The following is a 10,105-nucleotide window of genomic DNA, read 5'->3' on the forward strand; positions in this document are numbered from 1 at the left end:
TTCTTGATTGAATGAAACCAGTGGCTACAGTGAGCAAACAATGGGGACCCCTTCTTCATGCAGAGATCCTTCAATTGTTTAAGCCAATACATTTGTGAAGCAAGGCTCTGCAACTTTCCATAAAGTTCCTAAATCATTTCCCATAGATTCCATGCACTTTGATCTTTGTCTTCAACAACATTATTATGGACCTCTTCTTGAGAGAGTGATAAAATGATAGTGTACTTGCATATAATGCATCTAAATCAACCCAGTTGTCACGATCATCCATATTCTCAGGTTTAATATCTTTGTTTCTTACTGGCTTAATCCTCAAATTTTGCACCAAAACCTGCCATATTTGAGACTTCCAATAGCTACAGTTGGTGCCATCCAACTTGGCAATGTTAAACAAAGTCGTATATTTGAGATGACTAGCCATAATGAGTGACACATAGGCAGACTATGTAGAAATAGCCTACTATAATTAGTAGTAAATAGGCCAAAACCATTGCCAAAACAAGCTTAAAATAAGAGAAATTGCTAAAATGACCAAATGTCCACCACCAAATAGTACCAAAAGTACATTAAAATGACATGATTAAGCTAAAAAAATACATCACATTCGGGTGCAAGAGGCCTAAGAACACTTAAAAGATGCTAAACCCATATTGAAAGATGAGATCGATGATCTCTCAAGCATGAGCACATCAATCTCACCACCACGACCAAAATTAAAGGACGTGACTGCACCACAAGTAGTGCCGCTAGACAAAGATCAAACGCTATGGGCCAACGAATCAGTCAAGGCCATTGGCCTGGAAATGCAAGATGCAAGGAGCTAGCAACCTCCTCACCAAACTAGTGACCACGCCTATGATGCCAAGCCTAAGAGACCTCCTCAGGTAGCATCCGACGTTGTGGCAAGAGTTGAAACAATGGGTTGAAAGTTCAATGGAGCATGCTACCATTGACTTGCACAAACATGATGTAGAGATGCAAATACTAAGTCTGATGTTGCACTCAACGCCCAAATCCTTGCACATCAATGCTTTCTGGGAAGGCACAAAAATGCATGATGTCTTGCCTATCTTAGCTCTCAAAGATACCACAAGAAAGGGAATTGTAGACACAGGGGGATGAGTTAGTGTGCTCAGCCACATAATACTCTAGGCTTGGGGTAAGTCACTTGTTGAGAATGCTAGGTTTAATGTCACGCTAGATAATGGAATGAAGGTAAGGCCATTTGGTGTACTAAAGAACTAGCCCCTAAAGATCACAAGAGTCCAATTTTTTGTTGACTTTATAGTCATGAAGGGAGTGGACTATGACATCTGGCTAGACCGGCCCTAGATGTGCAATGCACAGTTCATAGAGGATTGGGGTAATGGTCTAATCTTCTTAAGCAATAGAATAGAGGAAATGAGGGTAGATATGGACACCTGGAAGACAATGCCAATCGACCTAGATACCATCTCAACCATGCTGAAAGGTGACGCCTAGATTAGAAAAACTTACGGCTTGTTGACTAAGTATATCCATTATCCAAAAGATAAGAGGGATTGGATGCATGTGCTAGCCACTATCGATCTGCCATTCTCGGACGGTGAGGAGTATAAGCAGGCTTCTAAGGCAGTCGATGAGCCTAGAGACAAACCTTCAGTGCCACTCTGTATGATGGCTAAAAACCTGTCAAATTCCATATCCTCATCAACATGCAAGAACTCCTTGAGATCCTCGAGCATCTGACAAACAAGCTAGCAGGCAACCCAGCCACTAACCTTAAACCTCTCCAAGGTCTCTTGGAGGAACCTAAGTGGCAATGGACCAAGGTGCATGACTTAAACTTGGGGTGCAATTGGGCCTTAGTCACTGACAAAATGGAGGAGCCATATCAAGACTTAGGAGATGATGAGCAGTCAGATGAAGATATCACTAATGATGACTACAAGGACCGTTGTTCCCTTAGTGACCAAAGTGAAGGAGAGATGGATACCATAGAATACGACACTGAGGGATGATCGATAGAATAGATACAAGCAAACTCTAAAGAAAGCAAGAAGGATGTTTTTAGGATCGAGAAAGGAGTCATGCATATGGATTATGAGCGTGCATGGTTGGAGCACATGGGAGCGATAGATTATGAGCAAGCAGGCTTAGTCCAACCAAGTGCTCCACCATTATTCAAGATGGATTCACCCTTTGAGTTGTGACCTCTAGGAGAGACCCCCTCTTCTAGCAAAGATGGAGAGTTCAATTCTAGAGTTGGAAATAAGCTCAGATAGTGATCCTGAAATGCCTCAACCTCCTAAGACTAGACGTCGAATGTTGAAGGAGAAAAATAGGAAGTAGCCCCATGAACCACTGTGACTAATGAGCAAAGAAAACCACAAGACCTACCACACTGATTCACAAAGTTCAAAAAAGACAATAGGATAGTGATCTTGCTGGAAGCGAAATCCCAAGGGTAAGCCATCCAACCAATAGAAGGACCCACCAAGGTTAAGGAGGTCAATTTGGCCAAGGAAGGGGAGATATCCCGACCTGTCTTTATAGTAGATGACCTGACTAAGGAAGAGGAATCAAGTCTCATTGCTCTCTTGCGAGAGTATATAGACGTGTTTGCTTGGTCCCTCGATGAGCTAAAAGGGGTAGATCCGAGTGTATTGACTCACAACATACCCATGGCACCCAATGTAATGCTGGTCAAGTAGCGACCGTATTCAATGAATCCCAAGCATGTTCACGCAATGAAAGAGGAGACTGACAAGATATTCAGAGAAGGATTTATTTATGAGATTCAGCACACGGGACTAGGTCTCATCAATAGTGATCATGCTGAAAAAGAACAGAAAGATCAGAGTGTGCATCAACTACAAGAAGGTAAAGGCTGCTATGAAGAGAGACAATTATACATTGCCATAGACTGAGAACATGCTTGAAAGAGTGGCTGAAAAAGAAGGCTATAGTTTCGTGGACGGCTTCTCAGGAAACAATCAGGTGCAAGTGCATCCTGACGATAGGTATAAGACTACATTCTCCACTAAGGGGGGTGTCTTTGCCTACATAGTCATGCCCTTTGGGTTAACTAATGCAACAGCTACCTTCCAAAGGCTCATGTGTGCCATCTTCAAAGACATGCTTAGGAAGGAGTTGGAGGTTTTCGTATATGATTTGTGTGTTCACTCTATATGTAAGGAAAACTTAGATAATCTCTAAGCGGTCTTTGAACGATGTCGGTTATATCGTCTCTCACTAAACCCCTTGAAGTGCCAGTTCTGGGTACAACACAGATGCATCCTAGGGCATGTGATGTCGAAGAATGGCATTGCCACAAACTTATCAAAGCTCATGGTTATTGTCAATCTTCTACCACCATCCAATTACAAGAGAGTTCAATACTTCTTAGGCCACACACAATACTATCAGCACTTTGTATTGAACTATGCATTGATTGCTAGACCTCTATACAAGTTGTTGATTATATTTGAGTGGACGGAGGAATATCAACGTGCATATGAGGAATTTGTCAAGCATCGCATGTTGGGAGACTTGCTTGAGCTGCTACACCAAACACTTACTGTATGCACAAGAGGAAGCTCACTCAAGAACACAAGAAGAGACATGGAGGCCAAAAGGTTTTCTTGCTAATTTCTTCTTCTTCTTCCACACACTATAGAATGTACAAAAAGTCTATAGATAAGATACAACATAAAGGAAAGTGGCCTTCTATGTCAAATAGTGCATAACCATCCACACTAATTGACTCGAGTTATATCTTTGCCACTTGTAGGTAGGTGTAACAAACTAAATATAATAAGTGATAAGTTAGTGGCCATGTGAGTATCATAATGACTACCAACGTGCTAAGTGTAGACGTGCGGACTCTTCTAGGCAGGCGGTCCATCATTAATGTCTGCACATGTTGAGCTTGCCATCTCAACACTCCCCCTCAAGCCCAACTCTATCTCTGCAACTCACTACAAGATATAGGCCTTATACCGACGTTAAAAGTGACGAAAATGTAAATAAATAAATTTGCCCCCGTCATTGCAAAAAGCATCATTATTGGCAATGCCATAGAACAGTCGGTATTAGTGTCATTATCAGTGATGCTATTTGCATCGGTATTTGCGAGGTTGATACCGATGCAAATAAAGACGCTGATAACGATGCTTTGAGATACTAATAACGATGCCAATAACGATGCGTGTAGGTAAATTTGTGACGCTAATAGCGACAATAACAAGGAATAAAAAATTTATGGCAAGGCAGTGCTTTATTTGGGCCATACAAAATAGTTTCTGCATTGTGTATAATGCTCGTGTAAATAAAGACAAAGTGTACTTAAATCACAATATTGATACATGAAATAAATACATGATCGCATAATGAAAGTGACTGGTACAGTCATGGCAAGATATCACTACTACATAGAAAATGTCTACACAGATCAACCAACCAAAAAAGAAGGGTGTGTGAGCTCCAGGGATCCAAGGGTGAGCTATACATCCTTGCCATCCGAAAGCTCGTCTTGCCGCAAAGGAGAATCAAATGGATTTTGCAAAAAAAAAAACAACTACACATCAGTCCACCATACAATAATGCATTCTAATTAAACATGGTAACTACGGACGAGAAAGATGAGTGACTTACAGGGCTGCCGTGTCTATACAATCGGTCGATCAATGTAGTGAGACGATGCCTCTCTGCATATCGAGTCTCAAGGCCGATTGGATCACGATTTATAATGGAGTGCTACAAAGAAAACAAAATACTAACTGTTAGAAACATGATTGTCAGTACAAAGGATATTGCAAAAAAATAAGAAAGAAAAACAAAAGAAAAACTTACAAAGTCCTCCAAATATGTCCTGTGGCCGCCACTCCTAAGATGATAGACCACTCCAGCCTCTAGTCGTGCCCTCCCCGCCTCACGCTGCTGACTCCAACGTCCTAGAGAATCTGTAGCATCGCATCTAGCCATTCGAGCTTTGCAGCCCCACTTTTGAGTGCCTTGCGTATGTACGATCGTCTGTGTGACATATATACACGCATGCAGTCCATCATTCAGCCCGTAGAAAACCTATCTCCTTTGGCTAGAACTAGAAACTCCTCATGCAAGGATGCTATTATGTAGTCCTTGCTCCCCTCTGGTATGCTTTGCCAATGATCTAAGACATTGTGCCAAAAAACTTGTTGGCGCAACTCTCTCATGTGAGCCATCATCCTCCTCCTCTCATCAAAATACAGCTTCATGGCACTCAATGATTGATTATGTGGTCCCGAATCAACGTCAAAATACAGCTTCTACTTATGTGCAGAGCACTAACCAATTGAGGGTAGTCTCCTAGCTTATCTTTCCAAGAACCATCCCTTCGATTCATCCTTTTTTCATGCTTGTCAGAGAAGAGCTATTTTAGGTCCCCCTCTTCCTAGCCTATTGTACTACCAACAAATTGTTGAGATATCGAGCTCCACTCGTGATATGCCACGGTGACCGTTGTGTATTTATGTCACTGACTTGTCAGTTGCAGATGCGGTTGGTACACCACCCGTGAATAATAGCTACATGACAACTATCCTTATCTACTCTAGTTCGTGGCTCAGTTAGTATGCCACCTTAGTTAGTTGAGTTTGGTTTGAGACCCATATATAGGGTTCTTCTATTTCTATGTACGAGAGTTCTTTTGGCTTACACAACTAAGAAGAGGAAAACTATTTTCAGCCTCCACCTTTGTGTGTATTCCCCCATTGTGCAAGCAAGAAAGCTACATTTCTTTTTTCCTTCAATACAGTTTTCTTTCAGTTTGACTCTTTCTTAAATTCTTTACCTTCTTCTTCCCACCTTCCTCTCCTTCAATCTTCACTCATCAAATTTCTCACCATTCATGAAGTTCTTTCAACTATTCACTTTCTTCTTCTCATCTTCTCCTTCAAGCTTAGCCCTTTAAGCTCATTCATGAAAGTGAGGATACTAAGTTTGTATATTGAGTCTTTATGTTTTATTTGAGTTTGTTCTATATTTTCTACTAACCTAATGAGTTTCTTCTTATCACTTCCAAACCTTCCCGACATTGCCATGTACATTTCAAACTATACAAGATATGAATACAAGTGAATGATCCCTCAACGATTCTAATTCATGCTCAACATCAAGCCCCCTAGTCTATCACATGGTAGAAGTGTGAGAGCCTCAAGAGTTGCATTGCCTTTGGTCCCTATAATAGACCAAAATGTTGAGCTAAATGCACAACAACCAAGATATTGGATGGATTGAATCCATTCTTTTAGAGTTTTCAACTCAATTTGGCAAATGATCTCATAACTTGTCTTCTTGACACTTCACTCTAACTGATTGTTCATCCTTCTCTTCAATCTTAGAAAGCAAGCACACAAGACTAGCACCGAGTTATAGTGACTTCGCTAACTTACATCGCACATATATGCCAATGATGAGAGAAGAAGCTAGAGAAAAAGGAGAGAATGAATATGACTCAAGAGCTTCTATATGCCTAGTTCTTCACTCCCTCGTAATCTCACATCCTCACATGCAACTCCAAACTCAAACTTGTTATTATGAATGGGAAGAAGAAGAAGAAAAGTAAGAAGAAGATCTAGTGCTTCTCTATCCAAAGACCTTATCTCAACACAACCTCTTCATTCTCTATCTCCCTTACTCTCAACAACAGAGATACAATAATGCATTAGAAGTGAATGAATGCTCAATAGTTGCACTCATAGAGATTTTGCAATATGGAGGCATCAAGAAGGATCATTATAACTCGGATCTCTCACCCTTATATAGACCAAGTTTAGTATTAAGAATAGGCCTCCTATGAATTAGGATTAGAGTTTGTACCCCACTTTACATCACAGTTGTGAATTTACACTCTTTTTTGGACATCATATCCACTTTATGGGCTCTTGGCTAGTCTTTCCTTATTGTATGCTTTGACCTTAACCTAATTGGGCCTAGCCTAGACCATTCTAATCACATTTTTATGTGGACAACCCATACGATAATTTCAAGTATATGAGACAATTGACAAATGATTTTTTATGCCAAGTGCTTAAAAATAGCCAAAAATTACGAATATCAGGGGAAAAATAGACTTCGTCGAAGGCGACGGTGGCAATCAGTTCGATTTTAAGCGGCAATGCTCGGAAAGTGCTTAAAAGACCCACTAAACGACAATTAGAGAATTTTCATAATTTTTTGGCATGTGAGACGAGACCGTGGGAGTTTCTCGGTAGTGAAGGACTTCAAGACGGACGTCGAGGATCTCTCAGATCAAGAATCGGGTACCAGAGGAGGAAGAGGGAGTGCTCGGAAGGCCAAAGGCCAAAAAAGTCAAGTGGAAATAGCCTTTAGAAAGACCAAAGATTGTGACCTTTGAGCCCCCCAAAATTTTCGTGAGAATGGGGGGGGGGGGGGGGGTGCATTTTTTCGCCGCCTTGATGAAGAAGAAGGCACCATGGCTAGAAATGGAGGAGATATGGGCTATGGCACCTACGAGAAACCCCCCCAACTGATCTCATGGTTGTTCTTCTTCCTATCTTCGCTCTCCATCACTGGTCTCTGCTTCTCAATTGGCTACCTGGTTGCGGAGATCAAAAACCAGTCTTTCTCTCTCCTCCCTCTCTCTCCTGCAGCATAGAGGCAATTCATATGCAAGAAATCAATAAGAAGAGGGGCTGAAGAATGCTTTTCTGTGTAATCGGATTGCTTCAAGATGAAGAGGAGGCTGAGGAAAGAGGTTCAACACTGAAGAATGGTTGCTGATCAGTCCGTGGGCTGCCCGGAATAATTATTAAAAAAACTCGCAACACGCAAGACACGCGGTATGCTCAAATTTTATAAAGAACTTTGATTGTTTTTGTTGTTTCATGGTCCAAATGTTGTTTATATGCAATGAATTTTTGAATGAATCTTTTTTGCATCATGTTTGAGGGTTATAACTACAAAAATACAGAATCCGTAATGATTTAGAGCCGTTATTAATTCTTTAAAACCCGCAAAACGTCATGTTTCAATGGAAATTAGTGGTTTTTTCGATTTTGAGTTGGGAAAAAGGAGTGGAAATGGGATAAAATCAGAGAAAATGTTAAGTTTAAGCAAAATAGTAAGCCAACAAAAATAAATCAAAAAATATCTATTTTTCATGAATAATAAATAGAAAAAATAGCAAAAATGAAGAAAATTGGGATTTTTATGCTCAAAAAAATATAGAAAAATAAGATTTATGTGCGTGAATGTTTGGCAAGGTTAAAGCATGAGGTTAAAGCCTTAGTTTGGCCTCGTCCTATGTATTATAGTATGTGTTTATTATTTTTTACATACAAAAATGATACAAAACAACCATTTACACCTATGCACTGCAACAAGGCCTAAAGAGTGGGGGGGGGAGGGGGGGAGGGAGTTTGTGCAATGATCTAATTGCTAAAAAGATACAAATTCTGATTTCCCTCTTTGTGCATAGCATTTAGGGATCGTTCCATAATTAAATATAGGTGACTAGTAGCACGAACGTTTCGGTGCTAGTCCCTAAAGCAGCATCGAACATAACCCCTAGTTTAAATTCACGAAAGGGCTGTTTTTCGCACCTCACATGGCTGGTCTTTTAGTCATAAAATGGTTGTGTACAATTGTCATACACCTTGCATCAAGCATGCCATGTGGTATCTCCTAGAATATGCATTGCAATTGATTAATAAACTTTGACCAATGCTGAGAGGATAGGAAATCTAAGTTGTGGGTTAGACAGGTGCTTCCATTGGGAAAAGTTTTTTGAGGAAAATAAAAAATCTCATGGAATGCTGAATTATGAAAGAGTGGAGTTTTTGCATTATGTTTTATATGTTGGAGCGACACATCTTGGGGCCAATCCTCGAGGTGTAGGAGAGTCGCAGTGGAGCCGCGGCAATGAGCTGAGAGGTGCTTTCCTATGTGTGTATTATGAGGCATTATGCCTATATGTTATGGGATCTCCCTTTGAGGAGAAGGGAAGGTGAATGTTGGACTACATATTGAATACAAACACAAAATCGTCATAAGTATTTAGTATAGAGTGAGTTTTAGACACTCCTAGCCCACGAGGCCTTGTGGTAGGGTTGTCTGTCATATGCATGAGGTCTGGCTAGTGCCATAGCAAGTGCCGGCCCATTTTAGGTCCCATCAGTGGTGCATTTTTTGAGAGCTACCAACAAGTGGTGGTTCTTGAATCTAGGGTTTTTAGGGATGGAATAGTTGGTTTATGTCCTCTGACAAGAACTGTCAAGTCGAAATACAAAAAGCAGAACATACTGAGAGGGCTAGACAATGGTTGGAGATTGTAAGACGCTATTCTCCTCAAAGGAGCAGCCCGTTACGCATAAGTAGTAGTGGTTCTAGTAACCTAGGTGTTACAAGTAACTCTTTGAGTGCAAGTGGAAGTCTTGGTACTTCCCTATTTCCAGTTAATCAACCCACAACAAGTGGGGATGTAGTGTTGCCTACACAAACTCCTGTTGTCAATCGGGTTGTAGCCATGGTACAACCTATCGCAATTCAAGCAGGTACACCGGATTTACCAGCATTAGGACCACCATTACCCATTTTCCATGGTTTAGCAGAAGAAGATGGAGAACTCCACATTAAGGAGTTTCAAATGCTCATGTTCAACTATCAAATCCAAGACAAAGGACACCTAATGATATTCTTCAACACGACGTTAAAAGGAAGAGCCACAGTGTGGTATCACAGTCTAGAAGCCAAAACCATAACTAGCAATGCCCAATTCTTCACGGCTTTCTGTAGGGATTTTGCCCCTGAGAACGGTGGACAATATTGGTTGCGTGTTATGAACATAACACGCCAAGAGCCAAATGAGAATGTCCAAGCATATGCTAAGAAACTAAAGCAAGTTCTTTGCAAACTTAATGCTTATATTCCCATTCCAACGGTGCACAGTTGCAATATTTCCTACATGGATTGGATTTTAATATCTAGGTGCAGCTGAGTAGTGTTGCTTTAGCCGATATTGACACTGCCATTACCCAAGCAGAAGGAGTAGAGTCGCGCTTGCAAGAGGCTTATGCTGCAAGGACAAATTGGAAGGGTAATAATTTTGCCTTGACCAATGGGA

The sequence above is a fragment of the Lygodium microphyllum genome, chromosome 22, assembly GCF_053477565.2.
Source record: "Lygodium microphyllum isolate KBCC chromosome 22, Lygodium_microphyllum_v1.1.10, whole genome shotgun sequence".
In the NCBI taxonomy this organism is placed as follows: Eukaryota; Viridiplantae; Streptophyta; class Polypodiopsida; order Schizaeales; family Lygodiaceae; genus Lygodium; species Lygodium microphyllum.